The 23,900-nt window shown below is 29.4% G+C and overlaps 1 protein-coding gene across 3 annotated transcripts in view; it reads right to left on the bottom strand.

The window, feature by feature from the left end:
- Positions 1-23,900, bottom strand: part of LOC129914428 (tRNA-dihydrouridine(16/17) synthase [NAD(P)(+)]-like) — a 134,922-nt gene that overhangs the window by 42,604 nt on the left and 68,418 nt on the right. For all 3 annotated transcript variants that reach the window (XM_055993710.1, XM_055993695.1, XM_055993703.1), the window contains one exon: positions 11,288-11,375. The gene's annotated coding sequence lies outside the window, so the exon portion shown is untranslated. The remainder of the gene's footprint in view (positions 1-11,287; positions 11,376-23,900) is intronic.

Below are 23,900 nucleotides of genomic sequence, written 5' to 3'. Positions count from 1 at the left end.
TTATTTCGAGTTAATCGAGGAAAACTTGTATCTCGTAAACGAAACATTTTTTAGTACTTTTTTAAATGCAGGATTGATTCAATTAAGATTTCCTACAGTTTAAGTCCAGAAATCGTGATCTGAGGGTTTTAGTTTTAGAGTTATACCCAAAACAAATATGGATAGAATGGATTTTGAAAATCACCTCTGAATTTCAGACCAAAATATGAAAATATGGCATTAAAAAAAAAACTCAATTAAAAACGAGAAAACTTTATTTCCTTTTTTCTAACTACGCCTACTTTCTTGAACAAATATATTCAATCCTAAATGCCGAAAATTTTTTTTTCAAAAATCCGTATAAATTTTCGGATATTCCCATCTAATCTCATCCAATGGATAAAATGGTTTTTGAATTTCAAATTAATTTTAGAAATAATATTTTGAATTAATATAATGGATTTTGATGCGAATAAAATTGTTTGGATATAATGGGTTTTGAAACAAAAACTCAAGTGGATAAAATGGGATTTGAAATTAACCTCTAACTTTGTGGTCTGAATGCCAAAAAATTTAATTAGAGACTCAAACTTTTGCGCAACGTATGTATTTAAATAATAGAAACAAAACCTCATACCTAAGTCATTTTTTTTGAAAAGTGGATACAATGGGTTTTGATTCTGATCCACACATGTGAAGTTTTAAAACACAGAGGTTAAATTTTTTTATTAATTTTAATGAAGTAATCTTAAAAGAAATCGTTACATAATGACATCAGAATGCCATTCATAAATGTAATGTTGCACTGTCGAAATTAAAGTCAAATTTTAACGATTGCAAACCTGTTATTATAATATTATATAGTATTGGAAGTTAGGGCAGGTTAGTCTCCTATACTAACTAAGCTTCAATTTCAGTATAAGAAAGTGGAAAAGCCGCGGGCTTAACACCATATTACGTTCTGATTGAGTTAAGCCTAAAAAACCTTCTTTGACGGTCAAACCATATTGCTCCCATTTCCACATTTGAAAATTTTGTATCAATTAGTTTTATCTTTTTGAAAAAAAAAAAAAAAATATTGTGATTTCTTAACTTAATAACTAAGATCTGAAGATGAACAAAATGTGAAGCAAATAACAGGCGCCCAATGTGAGTCCATAAATGCCATAATGAGTTCTTATCATAAAATAACTCCAAAATCACCACAATTCATGAAAACAAAAGACCTCATAATGTCTATCAAAAAACTGCCATAATTAAAATATCAAACCACAAACTCCTATTTATTATGTTTTTTATGTTGATGAAAACTTTCAAAATTCAGACAGAACTTGTCTAGAAATTATACAAATATACATGCATCAACCACATTTCCTTTCGAATTATATTTATATAACTGTCTTTAGTTCGTAGAACTCTTTTTTTTTTGGTCGGGTATCAACCCAACATGTCTAGGCTGTGGTGATGACTGGCCAAAATATATACTATATAACCCAACAAGGATCATTAAACTTTTACAAAACAAACAACCATATAAATCTACCCTATATAAGTTGTGTCAGAATATATCTCATCAGCATATAATCAAAATAATAAAAAAAAAAATACTAAAAGGGTGTGAGACATAAAAGTTTTCTCGTTACTACTTGGTAATGTATTTTCAAATAAAAAACATACACAAAAGCAACACACAACAACTTAGCGCATTATTATCATAGAGACGACGACTTGCAAGAGTGCAAACATTGCAAGTTCCGAATATCGGTCAGGAAATATAAAGCAACAAACAAACAGAGGAACAATACATAAGGATTTAGATGGCGCAAACGGAGCGGAGGATAAAAGACAAACCGCATCGCATGCACTTGCAATTAAAAAGTTTCCGAAGCAACAAATTAATTTTAATGAGATGGGGAAAAAGATATATAACGTCGTCGTCTCGTCGTCAACATTTGTCGTTAGGGATTCAGTTTCTTTTTAGCCAGTGTCAGTTGCAATTTGTACACGTGAAGAAAATTTTACATCATTTAAAGACGATACAATCCTCTAGATCTAGCGATGTCCTGGGCTATGGGTTCTCTAACTTAAAGCTCATTTCACAAAGTTTTACATCATGGTTGAAAACCTGGAAGCCAATGCCCTTAATGAAGTACGAGATTTTGTTACTAGTCCGGTGAACATAGCGTTTTTTTACGCCATTTTTTCCTGAAGCTTGACCGCACGAGCGTTTAATAACACTGGTCGGCAACGGATATAGAGCAAGAACCAAACCCTACTTTTCGAGAGGAATTTTGTGTGCTGAGTTCGAATCTGAAGTCAAAATTGAAATAATTGAATATTAATAGGTCAAAAACGCGTGTTTTTGGGTACATTTGACATCGAATTACATCACCGTTAATTTTTTTTTTGTAAAACTACTTATGCAATCTCAAAACGCTATATCAACAAGTCCTAAAGATATTTATATTTTTTCAAAATTATTTTTTTTCTCAAAGATATTGAAAAAAGAAATTTATGATAGATATCTCAAAATCTTGATTATTTTTTTTCAAAGTAATGAATGGTTTTTTGAATCAAATTCCATCTTGCGTCTTCTGATTTGGACTTATAAAGAGCAACATATTACGGAAAATATATATTTTTGAATAAACATAAAAAAAAACTCGATTAAAAATTAGTTTTTGAAGCTTTATAGCGAAAATAGTGATGAGTATAGCTCAAAAACTAGACGTGATAGAAAAAATATGTAAACAGTTTTGAATTCAGCACACTAAAGTCAATCAAAATCACCTTATAAAGTTCTTGCTCCCGACTTTTTTTAGTTTATTGCCGACCAGTGTAATTAACGCAGCCATCAAATGATTAATACAACACTTTCTAGGCGAACTTTTGAGGGCTCTTCCAATCAAAACTTAAATAGTTTATGTTGAACATAAACTCTTATTCTCTATACTTTTTCCTCTACGTAAACTGTCACATAAGGATTTATGTTAAACTTAAATGCTTAAGTTTCGATTCAGCAAACGGCTCTTAGGAACCAAGAAAATTTACACTTAAATCCAGATTTTTTTAATATTTATTACAAAAAGTTTAAATATGAAAAAAAAAAAGAAAATCTGGTAAACCGGTTAGAATTCAACAAACATCGTTTTTTAATAAAGAAAAATTATTTTAAGGCTTACTTTAATTTTTTTTTAGTAATAAGTGTAAGATTCATTGTAAATCCAAAAATTTTTTTTTTAATTATTCTGCTTTTTAATAAAATTTGCAACTTGGCAAATGGGCCCCCAAATTCTTAGTCAAGGTAAAATATATTATCACTGTGGAAAAAATGCAAGTAAAGTTTTCTTGTCTCATAACAAATACGTACACGAATGTTAATAAGCGAATCGCGACCGAGTGGTAATCTACTTGAGTAATTCCATGTGAAAAGAATATACAAAAAATTGTCATTTTTTACTGGTTCCTTAGCTCAAAATATGAACTTTTGTATATAAATAATTCCCCAAAAAAATTAGCAAGTGAGTAGTATGAATTATTTCCATAAGTCACTCAATTTTTGAGAGTAAAAAAAACTATGATCTTAAATTACTTTTTTGCATATTTCTTGCGACTTTTAACATAATTGAATGAATGTTTTTTTTGCGTTTGTAGGGTGATATTTAGACCTTTCCAAAACCGTTCATTAAAAATGAAATTAGTCCATTTTAAGCTGATCTATTACAAAAAAGGTGAAAAACACATTTTATTTTTTTCTAAAAAACCCATTTTTTAATTTTTTTTTTTCAAAACTGTTTTTGAAGTAAAATCCTATGATATTTTCAAAAAAAATTATCCCGTTATGATTTTTACACTTTTAAGCTATTTTTTCAAAGTTTTTTGTTTTTGTTTTTCTAGGCATAGGTACTTAGTATTTGGGTTATATCTTGAGTAATAAATGACTAATTTGAACAAAAGAACCAGAAAGCTGAATAAATAAGTAAGAAACACTAGAATAACTTTTCTGGGTAACTTTAGATGTTTAAGTGCAATGTATTAAAACATTTTTAAAAAATCGATATTTTAAAAGAAATTTTTGCAAAAAAAAAACTTTATTACTTAGAGAAAAAATCAATATCTTTCGAATCCTCATAGTTTTAAATTTTTCATGTATAGTACATTTTCTGGCAAAGATAAAAAGATAGTTTTCTTCAAAATCTATAAATAATTCATATGACAATATGACAATTTTTGTAACGATCAATATTTTCGACTTTTTCTGTTACTTTTTGAGTTTTTGTCTATAACTTGCAAAGGAAGCCGAATTTGAAAATTTGTATTAAGTAATTTTTTGTAGATAATTAAATTTCCTATCGATCTTTTTAAAATAATTTAAAATTCAAATATGTATTGCAAAAAACTTAAGAAAATCTATTCAAAAATGAGAAAAAACGACATTTTTAATTTTTCTACTAAATTATTCATTTTTATCCTTTGAGTATTTATAGATATTGAACATGTAACGGAGAAAAGAAGAAACTTTATTTTTCATTAAAATTGTCGTGTATTGTCAAAAATTGAATACGGCTAAATTTGGATAAAATATGAACTTTCAAAATCTTTTTGAACCATTTTTGTTTAACACATTTTACAAGTGGTAATAAGGAGTTTTGTATATTTTTATCTTAACCAATTTACACCTCTATTAAAAAAAAAAAAAAAACAATATAATTTGATATCGTTTATCCAAAATTCTGAAATAATAAAATGTTTTCAAATGAAAATAGATTACTATTTCTTTTAATATGTTTAATATTTTATAAGTTTTTAAAAAATTTCTTGTATTCAGTGGTCTTATGGTTTGAATTAATGATAAAGAAGTAATTTTAAATAACAAATGCATACAATAAAACCAGTTAATTACCATTTATTAAAAATATGTGTTAAGAAAAATATGGTTCAAAAAGACCAAAAACAGTAGATTTTGGAAGTTCATATTTTATCTAAAAGTTATGCTTATTTTAAATGTTTGTCAAGATTTTCTAGAAAATTTTTTGTCGAACCTATTGCATTTGGGCTCATTTAAGCTTAAAAATCACGCTGGTTGCTTTCTAGGAGCTCTAGTTTTTTAGATATTTCCATTTTTCACATTTTGGGGGTGATTTATTTCATACAATATTTTTTTAGATTTTTTTATTACAAGTGTTTTTAAAGTTTTGCTGGAAAAATTGATTTTGAATGTATTGTATTTCGGTTCAGTAACAAAAAAAAAATTTTTACATAAAAAAAAATTTAACAAAAAAAAATTTGTATGAATTTCTATGTCTTTTCATGTATGAATAACTTGAAAATTAGAGCTGCTAGAAAAAAACTAATGTTGTTTTCGGAATTAGCACCCTAAATTTAGTAAGAAATGATAAACAACGGTCTGGAAAATTTGTATGTTTTGGCCAGTGTTATTTATCTAAACATTATCAAAGTTGTTACAATATATTTTTTTGTTATTTTTTTTAGTTGTAGGTACCTACCTTAATATTATTTAAAGAAAATGTTATATTATATAACCTTTTTTCGAAACGATCATTTACATTACTTAGATTGAATAAAAAGTTGACGAATTTGTATTTCAAATATCTTTTTGATGGTTCAAATTTCTTCAGCGTTTGTTCTTTTTTACATTGAATGACATTTGAGAAATGCTTGATAAAAACTAGTAACAAAAATATGCTTTTTGTTTGGCTCAACTACACACAGTGCATTGAACATTCAGGAATTTAGCTATTTTCACAATGTTTCAATATTCAAGCCTTCACGTGCCAAAATATTTTTTTTATTATTTTAGAACCTAATTTATTTGTCTGAGTGTACACTGCTGGGTATGTGAATCTACTATGTATTGTATCGTCTTGTATATTATTGGAATAGAATAGAAAATACACTTCGCCGCAATGCATACAATTCTTCCTGATTCTCTCTTATTTCACATTTTTTTTTGTTTTGTTGTTTTATAATTTTTTTTTTACTTAACTATTTCGCCTCAGAGTAGACAACAACAAAAAATATATAAAATGGAAATGAGTTCGGAGGACTTCAAAATTTGTTATGCAGCATTTGAATAGACCATTCTTCTTTCATTTCGACTCAGTTACTCTCTTTTATAACATTTTTTGTCCACTTGAGTAAAAAAGAAGATGAAAATTTATCTGCAATAATGTGTACTACAAGTACCTACTACATTGAATATGTTTTCTGGCAAAACGAAAGAATGTGTACTTATTATTATTCCCTTTTTTGTGCAAGTTTCAAAAGTACATATTTTGAGTGCACACATCAGATAAGGGATTCTTTTTTCTTGTAAAGGATTCTAAGTCCCAATATATTATTCTTTAACCTTTTTTCTTCATTTTTAAAATGACTGCAATGAGATAGAAGTATAGAAATGGTTGTGGTCTATTCATCAAATTAGAATTGCAATGAATCTTTTTATATCCTATAACCTCCAGGACCTTTGAATCTAAGAAATTCAAACTATTCCTAACTAACCCACAAAAATCAAGAAAACCTCTAAAAAATTCCTACAACCACAATTTCAAGAAACTTCCTCTAGCGGTTAAGCCTATAGACCTAAAGGACATCCGGAAAGAATATTGTGCGTCTCTATTTGCGTCATAATGTCAGCTTTTCATTTATTTTTAAAATCAAATTCACGATATGATTCCTTCGTTATACATCATCCAAGGACTAACTCTTTTATCTTTTTCATATAAAAAAAAAACCTTGAAACATCTTCCCTCTACTGAAAAACCTTCTTTTCACGAAATTCAAAGAAAAGCCTCTTATTATGTATAAAAATAAATTTTCAAAGATAGTTGAAGTGCTTCGTTGTCAAGTATCCAATTATTTGTTCCAATCAATTTTAATCGCGAAATCATAAACAAACAAAATAAATACCTGAAATGTGATTATAAAGGCATCTTCCTCTTTCTCATTCTATCGTAAAGATACATATTGCGTTACCTATTTTTGATTTTATTTGATGATATAGACACTAAAGGTAGGTACACTGGGGTTATAGAGCCTCAAAACTTGATCTAACTAGACAAAGAAGAATATTAACAGTCTGCAGATACACCTCTTTTTTGTGACGTTACTTTTTCATGTCGCTATAAATTTTTTTGGTCTCAATATTTTATAAAGAATATTGATTTAGAATTTTCCGAGAAATATATGTAAATATTGTATTCACAATTCCAAAATACAGTCGAATTCCCACTTAGTTGAATTTCCCTCTAACTCGAACCAATTTTCTTGTCCCGTGAAAGTTCGACTTAGGGGAAGTTGACTGTAAAAGTAATGTCACCATAATAAAGAGACTGTTTTGTGAACAATTTTTTGAAAAATAATATTTTTTCTTAAATTACCTAATATCTTTTTTAAATAAAAACATTTGGTAATGAAAATTATTGGAAAATAAAGGTAAATACTTGTACTGAAATATTTATATACATAATAATATTTATTATGATATTTATATAATTTTTGGTTTAATAACACTGGTCTACAAAATTTAATTTTTTTTTTGGTGCCGAGACTATGATAAACTTTTCTATAAGTTTTTGATGTGCTGAACTCGAATCTGAAGTCAGAAATATCCTATCAGCTCCCGTTTTTGAAATATTACCGTTAAAAAGTTCGAAAAAATCGTTTTTTGACTTTTTTGGAGTTAACAAGTTCTTCCCCACATGAACCAAAATATACTTTTCTGAAGGTTTTGGGTGTGTTGAACTCGAATCTGAAGTCAAAGATATCCTATCAGCTCCCGTTTTGGAAATATTACCGTTAGAAAATGCAAAAAAAAACTTTTTTTTACCACTTTTGATGTTATGCCTTAATTTAAAGAATTTTTTTTAAATATAATTCATAACGGATTCTATAAGAACTATTTTTTTCTTTTAAGACCTGTTTAAATCTTTGCAATATCTTTTTTACTGCCGGAGATATTTTAAAATGAAGTAAGTGTGTTTTTTTTAAGAAGGAGATGAAAACGTGATATCTCTTTGATACATTACAATAACCCAAAAAACTGACGATATCTCGAACAATAAAAAAGATATCGAAAAGATTTAAAAAGATCTTAAAAGAAGGAATATAGTTCTTATAGAAACCGTTATAATTTATATTTAAAAAAAATGTCTTCACATAAAAGTATAACCTCAAATGTAGTTTTTTTTACATCTTCTAATAGTCTAAGAGCCGGGAGCAGATTTTTTGCGTGAGAGGTAACCGATTCATATTAATATTAGAATAAGTCCCAGTCATGGTGATGACGAAAACGAACGTCTGCCAGAATGTTTCTGCGCCTTTTCTGAGAAAAATTGCATCAAAAGTACATTTTTTCTGAAAATTGATTTAGTGAGGGTAACCACCTAGAAATAATTGGATCCTGACGCCCTCGTCGCACTGATTACAAAAACACCCATGACAGACGTTTTAACCGCGCCCAAACACCCGACAGACGAGCCTGAAAACGCGTTTTTTTACGCGTTTTTAGGGATTGAGGTAACCACCTGGAAATAATTGCATCGTGACGCCCTCGTCGCCCTGATTACAAAAATACCCATGACAGACGTTTTAACCGCGCCCAAACACCCGACAGACGAGCCCAAAAACGCGCATTTTTACACGTTTTTAGGGATTAGGGTAACCACCTAAAAACAATTGGATCCTATAGCCCTTGACTCCCTGATAGCAAAAATACCCATGACAGACGTTTTATCCGCGCCGAAACCCGACAGACGAACCCAAAAACGCGATCTTTTACGCGATCAGAAGGGCTTGGGGTAACCCCTTGAAATTAGTCTCATTCTGTTGGTCTTGACTCTCTGATTACAAAAATACCCATGACAGACGTTTTAGCTGCGCCCAAACGCCCAACAGACGAGTCCTAAATCGTGATCTTTTTCGCGAAATAAAAAAGCAAGGGGGTAACCATTTAAAATTAGTCCCGTCCTGTTTTCTTTGACTCCCTGATTGTAAAAACACCCATGACAGACGTTTTAACCGCGCCCAAACACCCGACAGACGAACCCAAAAACGCGATTAAATTTAAATTAAGATTTTTGTGAACGAAAAAAAAATTTTCAAAAATTTTGCTTAAATTTCATACATTTACTAATGCCAAAAGATTGTCTAGGTAATTAAAGGAAAACAAAGGACAATCTTCCATCGCTTAAGCAATAAATGCAACATCTAACAAATTGACTTCAAACATAAAAAAAATATTTTGAAAACAATTAATGGCCCTCAACTCAAAATTTTTGAAAAAAAAACGTTAATACAAAATTTTAAATGGCTTTTTTTCAAACTTTTTCATGGTAAAATATGAATTTATTTAAAAAAAAATTGGTCAAAAAGTTTGAAAAAAGCCATTTAAAATTTTGTATTAACGTTTTTTTTTCCAAAAGCAGTTATTTGCGCAATATCCAAGGGTATAGAAACAACATTAAAAGTCGATGTAACTCAGTCACAACATGGGCCGATGAATGTGCAATGATCAGAACAGCATGACTTCGCGCTAAAAATTAAGCTAAAAACCGGTATAAAATGCAGTTTAACGACGGAAAAACGGGTTGTCAGAAGTGGTAAACATTTGAGGAGAACAATTCTTCGCAAAAATTACCACTTTACAAACCACGCAAAGAAACTTGAAGCACAATTTTGAGTCCAACTGACCCATGCAACTCATAACTTATTAACATTTTTGCTTTTGAACCTATTCAGATGAGCCAAAAAAAAAATGCTTGATTTTATGACTAGATTTGGTCTAGCTACCGTGTGAGAAGAACGGTAGGCCCTAGGACATTTTTTTTTTCTCCTAAACTAAGCGCATAAAGATGTTCTCTCGTTACATATATAAAAAAGATGTGCCATTGCATTAAATACCAAGACATGCTAAAAGTAAGATGAACTAAAATGTGAACCTATTCAGATGAGCGGCAGTGTATATCATAGTCTCGGCACCAAAAACCTTGTAGACCTGTGTAATTTAATAATAACTACTTTTAATCAGTGCTTGAAAAAATGATTTTTTCGAAGCATGAATAATGACATTTTGTTTGAAATTTATTGAGAATTTTCAAAATATTTCTTATAATATACATTTTTATAACTAAAATATATGAATATGAATCGATGTAATTTTTTTTGCGGTTATATTTTTTAATTTTGTGTATAGATTTTGAGGATAGAAAACGGGTTCGCGTATGCTGAAATGATCTAATATCCTACATAGTAAAAAAAAAAATATGACCCATTATGAAATTCAAATGGTTCGTTTTTGAGTGTTGTGTTTCGGATTTAAAATTCTTAAATTTTTTTTTTTAAATAAACTCCTGCTCAAAATTAACGCACACATTTTTCGTCTGAAGTTATACCCCTGCATCTTATTTTAAAAGGGTTTAAAATTCTTTGGTGCATTTTTTTGTGTTTTGTTATTGTTTAGCAAGTCGAAAAAATGCTAAACTGCAACAGTATTATCAACCAAAAAAAAGATAAACCAAATTTAACAATTCAAGGTCTGAAAACTGATTATAAAATAATTTTTATTTTTAAGAAGAAAAATTTAAAAAAAATGGAAGCGGGTGACGGTTCTTTCCCATAATTGTATGCAATACTTGGTATAGTCTCCTTTAGCGCATATGACAACCTGGAGTCGTTTGTCCATTCCACTAATTAACTTTTGAAGGTTTTGTTTTAACACTTCTTTCACTGAAGTTTTCAGTTGATCAAGACTGCTTGGAGGTGGATTTCGGTCGCGAATGCATCTTTTCAATATTTCCTATACATGTTCTATTGAATTCAAATCCAGATTTCTGTGTGGTTAATCCGAAGCTGGAATATTAAAATCTTGAAGATATTCTCAAACTACTCTAGCATGCATTATCGTGCATCAGACTAAACTGTGGACCAAATCTAGGGGTGATTGGAACCAGATGCTGTTCGAGGGCATCAGTCAAGTATTTTTGGGTACTTAACTTAGGTCTAGAAAGGCTCGCTAACTCCGTAGGTGTTGTAAAGCAGATTTAACTCCATGAAATTTTATGACTCTTCTTTAAAAGGCTCGCGGGTTAACAGACAGACTTCAGCAAATCTCTCCCCAAATCTTCCCGACAAACATATTATTCCATACCTTTAATTTGAGATCACTATTGTCTCATTTGAGAAAATAACCATGATGCTGTGGCATAAAGTGATAGCAGGACTTTACTTTAAAATAAATAGGATGTGCGTTAAATTTGAGCAGGAGTGTATTTGGTAGAATAGAACTTACTTTTTTTTATTTAAAAAAAAATGATCCGGTTTTGAGATTTTTAATATTCAATTTTTCATTGGAATTGGATTAGTCAAGGGCAGAAAATCTGAAAAAAATTAAAAAGGTTTTACTGAATATAATTTTTTTTTAATGTATATTTTATTTATGTATACATAATATTTGTATATAAGTTTACCAAAGCAAAGCCATTTTCAAAAAAAAAAATATATTTTTCTTTAATTAAAATTGCAGGCCCAGTTATGTCGGTTTTTAATAAATTTGACCGCATTAAAAGATATTTGTTCTTCCTCCTCATTTCTTTTGCATGAAATTTTAAGTTTAAGGTAAGTTAAATTCATACTAAAGAAAAATAAAGTAAAAATCTATTTATTAAAATTAATGGTTATACATTAAAGTACATAATAATATACGAAGAATATTATGTATTGTGGTGCCGTTTTTTTAAGGGAAAAATTCAATTTTTAGCAAAAAAAAAAAAAAAAAAAAATTGTTTTTGTAAAAAACTAATTATTAAAAAAATTTTAAAAGGCTTTCCAGCGTTAGCTCGTAAATTATTTACATATAAATAGTGTGCGTTTAAAAGTTATGAGGGGCACCGACTCTATAAATGTGATTTATAAGAAAAATGCTCTAATGTTTTGAAAACTAAAAATCCTGTTACAAAACATTCGTGAAGTATAAAAATACTCATTACCTCGCGAATTTTGCTTTAATCAACTTAATACAATATTTTGATAACAACAAATATGCTAGGATCAAACAAAAAAATGCATCTTAACCCCTTGTAACCCAACATCGTAAATTTTAAAATTAATAATGTCAATCGAAAGGGCTTTAGCTATAATAAAACACGTATTTTTTAAAAATTCAATAAATTCATTATTTGCTTAGTTACATATTTCGAAATTTGCGCAGTAAAAAAAAAAAAGTTTAAATAAATTATTTTTGTATATAAATGCAAAAATTCAAACAAAAAGCTATCTAATATTTATTTTTAAGCGCATTCCTAAAATCCAAAAATAAAACCCTGTTAGTTTATGCACGAAAAATATTTTTTCTGAATTTCGTAGTTTTTATATAAATTTGCTTGTTTTCCAAAAAAGCCGAACTTTCAACATTAACTGCCAATTAAAAACTATTGGTGCTATTTATTAGAAATATGGCGCATTATTTCGATAAAGCAATTCTTAAAGATTGTACATATAAGAAGCTTTAAAAGAATACAAATATGTTTTTTACAGCTTTTGGGCGATCTTTTTCGGTTTGTTACAGAAATGTCACATGGGGCTACAAGGGGTTAAAATATATCTTCAATAAATGTTGGAAATTAAGGTTTCGGTTAAATTTTGAGAAAACAAATCTAAGGTAAAAAAAATATTTAAATTTTTGTTTAAAAAACTTTTTTTTTTTGAAAATTTTACACTTAAAAAACTAGAGATTAGCCGAATACCGAATATTCGGCCGCCGAATATTCGGCCAAGGACACTCAGAAAAAAACGTTGGTAATTTCAAAAATTTTATAATTTGTTTCAAGAATAGATGTAGCTTAAAAAATTCCCAACAACATCGTATTGTAACGATGAATAACTGAACTACTTTTAAGATAAATGTCTGAACACACTACCTAGTACTGCAAAGGTAGACATCTAAAATCGAATTATATATGAGGACTATTCGCCAAGATCGAACGGCGGACCCATACAAGTGGTGGTCAACACATACTACAAAATTTCATATTTTGACAACATTTGAGGAGCTGATTTCCAGCTATCGGAAAAAAATTGGAAAATGAGATATGCATGTCATTTTTTAGGTCTTTTCAACGCGCGTCTGATTCAATCAAAAATAATTTTCTTAACACCACACAGAGATAGTTATTCAATGTCAAAAAACGACTTTATTTCCAAAACAGCCTATTGAACACCAAATATTTTTTCCAAAATGGCCTACGCAAAAATTTTCTTTCCAATAAGGCCTCTTCAGTAAAAAAAATATCAATTTGACGTATGATAAAATGCCTCATTACGATGATGGAGGAGTTACAAAAGTAGTTTTTGTCATCAATTAGTTCCGTTCGTTCATCTGTACAGCGTGCTAGGACCTAAACGGTCTAACGATTTTAATTAAAATTTTGTGTACTTAAGGGTTTTAGTAAATAATATTAAGAGTCTGTGTTGTTAGTTTTTCTCAAAAATTTGGATAATGCTTGTGGTTTTTTTGCGAAAATTGACTTATTTTTTAGCTTATTTCGTACCAATTTTTTTCAAAATTTAGACTGTTATTTCTTATCATTTAAAAAAATTAAATATAGAGCTATTCAAATAACCAAAATAGACACTCCAAATTACAAGAGCAAGTACGTGCGATCCAGAAACGCATTTTAATTCAATTTCATTTATAAAAATGTATTTTTGTTTCTTGTTATAAACTAAAATACTGATATTGATAAAGGTTTATTTACAAAAAATTTAAAAAAAAATCGTGATTTTACCTGCAAAAGAAGAATTTTTTAATAGTTTTACTTCCAAAAGAAGACATAACGCAATTATACTCGTACTTCCAAAAGCAGATATACCGACTTTTTAATAAGGAATTTTCAATATAAAGACTTGAGATATATTTATTTTGAAAACTTTAATTTTATTAAAATTTTGTAAAGAATAAATTTGTAGAAGATTATTTTGCTCTACATCTTCTGTATTACGAAGTAAAGGTTTTTGGCATTTTACTCAAAACTTCCTTCAGGTCAGATAGCTGGTTTCAGAAATCACCTCCTCATTTCCTAAAGTCTACCTTTCTTCTCCTGGGACAAGTGTTTACAGTAAAAGACTATTTTTCGAAGCAGGAATAGTCTACGAAGATAAACGTAATCGTTTACTACCAACAAATGCGGAACAAATAGTTTTCACAACACCACAACTTGCCTTTAGTAGATTTTAAGTGCTAAAATTAAAATTTTTTAATAAAACACACATTTTGGTATAATAATTTATGTCTTTTTTCTTCTCCATTTGGTATTCGGTATTCGGCCGAATAGTTAAACTATTCGGCCGAATACCGAATACCAGAAAAATAGGCCGAATAGGCCGAATACCGAATAGTGGCCGAATGTTCGCGGCATCTCCATAAAAAACCACTTTTTTGATATATTTTATTTGTTTTTATGATGAACTTTTTAATTGTTTATTTATTACTTTATTTGTTTCGCTTCATTTAAGTTCATTTCTTAATTAAAACGCATTTTTATATTTTTGATCTTCTTCATCATCGTAATTTTGGTTTTAATTAAAACCTCGATTTTTTTTGACACGAAACAAATACTTGACCTTTAGAGCAAGTAAAAATATAGGTTTATTTTTTAGAACAAAAAGGGTTTGGTTTAGTTTTGTTTTTAATTTTTAGAAAACGACAAAACATTTTCTCAACCGAATTTTGTTTTGGACTTAAAACTAATAATAGCATTGAGTTTAAAAAAAAAAAATTAGTACTTAATTTTAAACTTTAACTTAAAGAAGTGTAAAGTAAATCTAATTGCTTTCGAAGTTGGTCACATATAGTATTCGGAGCCAAACCATATAATTATTTTCAATTGTTCACGACAATGTAACATTAGTCCCCACTGTCTAACGAGATTCCACAAAGATTCATTCAATGAAAAGCAAATAAATAAACGAGGAAATTTGCCAAAGAAAGATGAATCTTAAAAAAAAATTAGAAATCATTATTTTATTTATATACACCCCCAAAATGGAAATAGACAGTTTATACATACAAAACGAACTCCTATAACCTTTATATTAGATCATCATCATCTTTTGCACCATCATCATCAGTTTCCGGGGCTTCGGTGTCCGCAACTTCCGCATCGACTATCAATACCCCCAAGTATCAATACACGAATACGGATACGAAGAAGATTCCTAGGAATCGAATAGATTTCCGTTCTAGATTCAAATGACAACGAGAGAGAAATGTGTTTGTTGTGTCGCAGTTTAACTCAAAGAAGGTGAGTATAGGTTAGGTTTCTATATTGAGATGAGAGAAAATTAGTATTCCTCAATTTCCCACCTTTTCCGATTGAAGGACCAATCGTGAGATGCCTACTTATTAGCATGAATGAGACTATTCCTGGCGGGATAACACCCAATAAAGACGTAATAGATATTTTATATTTATAAGGTGGGAGACACATTCCAATTGTGTTTTTTTTTTTTTGTGAGGCCTTGTTATATTGTCAAGGCGTAGAAAATTGTTTGTCCAGAAATGGCCTTAACTCTGATTTAAGTCTGTGTTTTTTGTTTGTGAAAATGACAACTGGTTTTCCTTGATTTATATTTTTCCATTACCGTGAAATCACTGCCATATTTAATCATGGAAAACTGTAAAGTTCAAGTTTGAAGTGGATGATATAATGCGGATAGAAACAGTATTTTGCTACGTGAGAAAGCATATAGTGACTTTTGAGTTATGGAATTGTTTCTTTTTGAAATAAGTTACAGATCGTTATGATGTAATATTGATATGATTTAGTTTACAGATAGCACGACTCACACAATCTGCGATAAGATGGTGCCACCATGTGTGGAATAACACGTGTATGTGCTCTATGGAATTTGAATTATTTTGTTATTTTTCTTTTCTTTTTCTATTTTTTTTCATAGCTGATCAGGTGCATATTGGAAAAAAAAAAATATCTATTGAATTGAATTTCATTGGCACGCTCGCTGCTGTTTGGCCTTGGCTCAGAGAGGCTTTATGTTTTTTTTGAATGTTTTGGGGCGTGAGGGTGTTTTATTCATAAATCATATGGCAGTTTTATAGTAGAAGACCGGGTAATTTCGTCATTTCAATTAAATATTTTGATGAATTTGATTATGGTAAATATACAGAAATGATAAATTTTTAAGAAGCACATAGCAGTCTAAAAATCGATTTTGAATATTGGTTCGACAATTGATTGAAAAGAAAATGCATGATGAATACCATAATTAGTCGGTTAATTAATTGGAGTTTTCAAAATTAAATCAACAACAAGAGTAATTAATATAACAATCAAATAAGTATATTTTGTTCGCATTGTATATTTTCAAAATAAAAATTTATGTGTTGCGTGTGGTATACATAAAAAATTGGCAACTATTGAAACATGACGTTTTCAGTTTTTAAATAGAGAATTTTATTCTTGTTCAAAAATTCAAAAAGTACAATAGGTAGGTAAAGTCAAATAATAAAAAAAAATTAAAACAAAAAAATTAAAAAAAACTATTCTGAGTTTTTTTCGATTTTTGTTTTTTTCAAAATCAGTCTTTAGTTTAAAAAAACTATCTTTTATTTTTGTTAGTGTTTCCGTTGTTCTTAAATAGGTATTTTTTGATTTTTTTTAAAGCTTTTTTAATAATTGAGCCATTATTATATAAAAAAACATTAAGTTAACTTAAAAAGTATAACCAAAAAACCAAACAGCAACGCTTTTCTAAACAAAGTATTCAGATAATACATGTGTAAGTTACCCAATTTTAATATTTGGACATATTTGAATACTTGAAAATTCGTAAAATTTGGCGAAATGTGGCTTATACCTACGGTGACCATATTTCTGACAGCTAAACCCGGTACAAAAAATTAGTTTTATAAAATCTTTATATAATTATAATATAATTTATAAGAAGAAAAAATATCAAAAAAATCAACAACGTAAAAAACTCAAAACTAAAGAAAACAAAATGCTCGATTGGATCGCATGGTTAAGGTAATAAAATAATTATATTCTTATTTTATAAGAAATGGTCAAAAATGGTAGAAATATTCCTCTGTGCCACGTAGTTATGTGTTATATGTGTTTCTGTTGTTCTAATGCAATGTAATGGTAGAAATAGTTTTTAAAATCATAAAAACATAAATTTGACATTCAAATGAAATACCTACGCCATTTAATTATTTCTCATTAAAAAAAAAATAAAATCATTGGAGCTGGTTACTAAATTAAAAGTTTTTTTTAAATATTTACCCATGAGCATTGTACATGGTACATAAAGGTTTAAAAAAAGAAGTTGTTATGATGTTCTTAAAAAAAAATGTTAGCGCCAAATAAAAAAATTTGATTTTTCAATAAAAAAATTAATTTTTTTTAAATGAATTTTCTTAATTCTCTCTAGTTTTGATATCAAGGATAACGTTTCTTTGAAATCATTTAAGTCAGTAACAAAATAGTCAGAAATCAAAAAACGGTTCTGCTGTTAAAAAATATTTTTTTTAAAACAAAATCGCAAGAGCTGTTTTTTAGCTTTTATTTTATATGATTTTGAAATTTTGAAGCCTTAAATTTTAATAAATTCTTGAAAGCTCTTAAAAGAAGATGGTTTCTTTATTCGTATTGTTCATTATTTAAAAAAAAAACCTTTTCTGGTGTAGCTTTACAACCTAACAAAAATAAGCTGAAACTGGGTAATTGACGAAAGATTTTAAGACTATTGCTTTTATCTGAAAAATTAAGGAAACTTTTTTTCCCAACCACTGCACAGTGGGTCCCGCCATAGGTCAAAAATAAAAAAGTAAATGTCAATTTTTTAAAATCCAATGATTAAACAACGTTCTACAATTTCCCATCGAACCAAAACCAAAAAAAATTTGACGGTTACCCTTTTTTTCATTTCTTAATAGCCATTCAAAGTCGGTATAAAAAAAAGGTACAGTTTTTTAATCGCTGCAGTTATAAGGTGTGAACTTGCGATAGTGATAGCGGGTGTTAAAAATTGTGAACAGTATTAAATTGTTATGGATATTAAACGAGAAGGTTAATACTTTCTAAAAACATAAATTATATTGTTAAATAACATTAAGGCTAATTGTAATGGGGCTCGTTAGCGAAGCAATTTTAACCATTTTTATGTAGCTCAATTTTCATTAAATTAGAGATCTAGTTGGTTTGCCTTCAAGTGCCCTCTACAATTTAAGTTCTCAAATGAAGAATACCGTCCTACCTTTCGAAATAATAGCGCCGTTTTTTCCCCTTTTCGAGTAATACGAGTTTAAATGACGATACACGGAGAAAAAAAAATTACAACGTAAAACTAAAAAACTTCCTTTTTGGCACTATTATTTTTATAAAAGACTGAACTAGAGGGTAAGGGTAAAGTGCTCGACTGACAGGCAGGTCCATTTCCGGCATTAACCATTTTTTTTTTATATTTTCAAAAAAAAACATGTTTTTTACCTTTTTTTATTTTTCTTGAAAATAACCAAAATTTTAAAAAACTGACTTGATGCATTTTTTTGCAAAAATAAATCATATAAAATGATAATACAGGTGTTTCATTAAAAAAAAAAATGGTCATTATATTTTTGACCGCACTTTGTATAGGAGGGGACCCACTGTGCACTGTTTTCTTGTTCTCCATACAAAGTATTTAAAATATTAAATACAAAAATCAGAGAATGTGCAAATACGGGACAGATTGCAAAATACGGGACACTTATACGTCCCAGGTTTCTTAAATAAAAACCCGGGACAAGCTATAGAAGTACGGGACAATCCCGTGTAAACCGGGACGGATGGTCACCGTACTTATACTACTTTCAAATATTACGACTCAGTTCATGTAATACGAGTATGTCGCTTTGTTAATAATTTTATTACAAAAATAGCGAAGTAGATATGTTTTTGATACAATAATAAATTTTCATTACTGCTTTGCATACAACGGCAAATAAGACAAATTAATCAAATTGGAGAACAAATTCTACTTCTGTTCTATTGGAATAATTTTCAAGTAAATAATTATGGTTTCATTAGATAACATTTTATTAAAGAATGAAAACGATTAATGTTATAAAAGTTGATTAAAAGTTAATAACATGGTTTTACAGTGACTGTACATTTATAAAATATAGTAGATTTTATTATACAGGGTGTCCCAAAAGTAATGGATCAAACGAAATATGCTGATAGGCCAACTTTAGGGCTCTCAGAATTAGGTAACTTGTTCATCCCAAATCCTTACGGTTTTCGATTTAATGCAGTTTTTGTGAAATTTCGAAAAATCCCGACTTTGCAACAGTATTTTGCTTCCTCCGCTCACAATTGATTTTTGTTTTTTACAATTCTTTCACTAAAACATTGCCTAATAATAAGAAATAATTAATTAATCAAAATATTTTTCATTTCATACGCCATTTTGCTGCAAATTAATTAACAGTTCCATGTTTTATAAAAACTCAATTTCTTTCTTTTATTTCAGAGCAACACCCTGAAAAAAATTTTTATGGTGTGGCACTAGTTCATTATTTTGAAAACTTGCCATGTTATTGCAGTTTTCAAAAATGTATAAAAGTTTCCAAAGTTGAAGTTAGAACTGAAGATATTACAATTTAAAAGCAACAAAACAGGGTTTTTCAGAGAAAAATAACAAAGAAAAATAAACACATTTTCTCAACTGTTGTTTGTTTATTTCCTTTTGAACAAAAGCCTCGATTTTTGTTTGTTATTTTGCTCTGAAAACTTCTGTTTTTTTGCATTCAAATTGTAATATCTTTTGTTCTAATTTCAACTTTGGAAATTATTATACATTTTTGAAAACTGCAATAACACGACAAGTTTTCAAAATAATAAACCAGTGCCACACCATACAAATTTTTTTCAGGGTGTTGCTCTGAAATAAAAGAAAGAAATTGAGTTTTTATAAAACATGGAACTGTTAATTAATTTGCAGCAAAATGGCGTATGAAATGAAAAATATTTTGATTAATTAATTATTTCTTATTATTAGGCAATGTTTTAGTGAAAGAATTGTAAAAAACAAAAATCAATTGTGAGCGGAGGACGCAAAATACTGTTGCAAAGTCGGGATTTTTCGAAATTTCACAAAAACTGCATTAAATCGAAAACCGAAAGGATTTGGGATGAACAAGTTACCTAATTCTGAGAGCCCTAAAGTGCGCCTATCAGCATATTTCGTTTGATCCATTACTTATGGGACACCCTGTATATTACACTGGTTTACAAAATTAAACTTTTTTTTTGTTGCCGGAACAAAAATATACTTTTCTGAAGGTTTTTGGTGTGCTGAACTCGAATCCGAAGTCAAAAAAATTCTAGCAGCTCCCGTTTTTGAGATATTACCGTTAGAAAATGCAGCACTTCGGACCTAATTCTTTTATATAAGGAAAATTGTTTGAGCATATTTAGTGATGGTTTTTATAAGAACTATTTTCCACCTTTTTAAATCTGTTTAAATCTTTCCGATATCTTTTTTACTGTACGAGATATCCTCAGTTGTTTGGTATTTTTATAAATTTTATAACGTCATTATCTACTTTATGATATATGAAGCCAAATCCACTTACTTCATTTTAAGATATCTCGGGCAATACAAAAGATATTGAAAAGATTTAAACAGGCATCGAAAGATGGGAAATAGTTCTTATAGAAATCGCTACTAAATATGCTCAAACAATTTTCATTATACAATAGAATAAGGTCCGAAAAACTCAAAAAAACGTTTTTTTGCATTTTCTAACGGTAATATCTCAAAAACGAGAGCTGCTAGAATTTTTTTGACTTCGGATTCGAGTTCAGCACACCGAAAACCTTCAGAAAAGTATATTTTTGTTCCGGCAACAGAACCCTTGTTAACCAGTCTTATTAGATGTCAGTTTTCATCTTCATTTATTTTTCATCTACACGACTTGTATAGTTTGACATAAATTTCGTGATAAAACTACTTTGACGTTATCCAATAAGACGTTTATTAAAATAACTGAAAAATTATTTTTATTTTTGTTTAGCTATTTATTAATGGAATCGAATTTTATACTTAACAAATCTGTGTGAACCTAACTAAAAAATCATTAACAATGGAGATAATAATTCTATACGAAACAAAAAATCTAATCATATTTACTGACGAACTATAACAAGAGACAAATATTCAAACAGTTAAGCTATGATTACACAGTCAACGAAATCGGTCAACGCGTTGACTCTCTGACGTAAAAATGACGTCACAATCTGTCCCAAGAGTGTCACGTCGTGTGATCGTCAACGAAACTGCTGTAATTGCGTTGACGGGTCCGATGACACTCGCGGTGACACACATTTTTGGGTCAACGCATTGACTATTTTCGATGACCGTGTAATCTCTCTGTCAATGCCATTGGGACGCGTTGACGGAATTTTAGGATTGAGTGTCATCGCAATGACCCTGTCCCAGCGTTGACGGGGCAGAATTTAATACCGTGTCATCGTAGCAGTTTGACAGGATTTTTTGTATTAAAAAAATATTAAAATTTTAAAGCTGACATAATGGCAAAAACATTTTCAATTTTACGATGAGTTCGGTTCAGTCGATATCAATTTCAGTGTGTTTTCTGTTTTCTTAATATTATTTTCCTTTTGTTTTAATTTTTATTTGATACGAATCAGCGATGGTTAAAATAAATAAATCAAAGAATTCTTAAAAATATCCAAAAGTCCTAAAAATTAAAACAAATTTGAGAAAAGTGATGTTTCCAAAAACAAGAAATCACCACCAACAAAAGATCCAGAGAAGCTCCCTGACACCAAAAAAGCAAGTTACGACAAAACCCAAAATAAAATCCAATCGAATGAAACAAGCAGTCAGCTTGACTGCTGCCGATCAAAAGAAACACAAAAATGAACAAACTCCTGCAAATCCTGACGATGACGCTGAAAATTAAGTGGACGTACCGCTGAACAACTTGCAGAAAGTGAGAAGCCTGAAAATATTAAAGAGATACTCATAGTTCGACAAAAGAAAAAATTCAAACACCAACAACGATTAGAGGAACAAAAAAAAAATGTCCCAGCAAGTAGATAGTAGCTCGTAATCAAGAATATCTTCTCAAATGGAAAAACAACCGTGACGATTTTAAATTTGAGAACCTTCGACAGATTGGTATCCAAACCACAGTGTTTAATGAAACAAAAATTAGCGCTGAACTTTGGCCAATCGCCTTGGAATATAAATCTGGTTCTAAAGGAGCGGCTAAGGATAAAATTACAAAAGCTACCAAGGCAGTTTTTGACGAATTAAATAAGGAAGCAGAAAAGGCAGATGATGGTGGAAACCTGATAACATCATCGGAAAAATATCGAAGAGCGCCAGAGTTATTAAAAAGTTTTGATTTTTTTTTATATATAAATGAAAATATATTATAATGTATATTCATTATATAATTATGTATAATTATGTACATAGGTAGGTACTGTATGTTAAATAATCCATGCCGAATGAGAGGAGAAACCTGCTAGCACTCACGTATGAGTGTATGAGTGTATCGCACAAGAACAGCCAACGATCGTGTGTGTTGCATGTTACATCCTTCTTTTTCCTCCTATCATTCTGTTCAGTCAAAACTGTCAGTCCGAAAAGATCTTTGAATAAAAAGGACGTGCTGCGCGCAGTCTAGCTAATAAGACCATTCGTGTTTTATTTATTCATTTCATTTATATACAGAATATTATAGTCCACTTGCTAGTTTATCGTTCACGGTCCATCGAAGCCGAAAACTGTGCTACGACCTATAAATATAAATACCTATGATGGTAATGGGTTTGCAAAAAAAATAATATAAAAACAAAAACAAAAAAAAACACCCTTGCGAGTGTAAATAAGTGAGTGAATAACGAAAGAAAAAAAAAAAAAAAAAAAAAAAAAAAACAGCAGAAAATAAACCCTCGCGTCTCAAAAAAAAAAAAAAAAAAAAAAAAGAAAATATAAAAAAAATAATATATACAATACATAGCTATGTATTTGTTTTTAAAACAAATATCAAACAAATAATAATAAAAATAACTGCAAGTGAATGAAGCACCTAGCATAAACAAAATATAAAATAAAAAGGGTTATGGTGGATGCGAATGCGATATCGCGATATGTGATGATGTGATGATGTGTAGTTAGGTATCTACCTACATGTTTAAAAAAAAAAATTAACTGTTATCAAGTGATAATACGGAAGATCGGTTGTAACAGTGTGCAGTTAAAATTAATTTCGTTGTGAAAATGTCTATGCATGCATTTCACATGCATTTCACATGCATTTCAAATGAATGAAAATTACAGAATATAAATAATTTCTATTTGGTGTTCATTTATAATAGTTTACAAAGTTTTATTTATATCCCAACCGCTTTATATAAAAACTCATTTATGTGCAAAGAAAAATCATAAGAAAGGTTATTGTTATAACATAATGCGTAAACGTTATACAGTACATACATACACATATGTCTGTGCTTGCCCTTGTGCACAGAGATGAGTATTTACTTCATATGTAGCAGATCTACTTCATTAATTTATTTTGATGTATCTGCTACGTAGCAACCTATTTCTACTTCGTTTGACAAATTTTTTCTAACGAACAAAACTTCATTTAAGATGTGTTGTCTTGTTACATTTTTTGTTAAAAAAATGCATTTTTAGTGCTCTTTATTTTTAAATTGGCTCACTAGGCACTGCAAGAATTTCACATCATATACATCCAAATCAAAGACCCATCCAAGATATCAATTATTTTATGTAACCGCCCAGATCCCCATAATGGCTCTGGGTCCGGTCATGCATTTTGCATAAAATAAAGCAGACATCGG

This window comes from Episyrphus balteatus, chromosome 1 (genome assembly GCF_945859705.1).
Source record: "Episyrphus balteatus chromosome 1, idEpiBalt1.1, whole genome shotgun sequence".
Taxonomy (NCBI): Eukaryota; Metazoa; Arthropoda; class Insecta; order Diptera; family Syrphidae; genus Episyrphus; species Episyrphus balteatus.
This window is presented reverse-complemented; position numbering and strand designations above follow the sequence as displayed.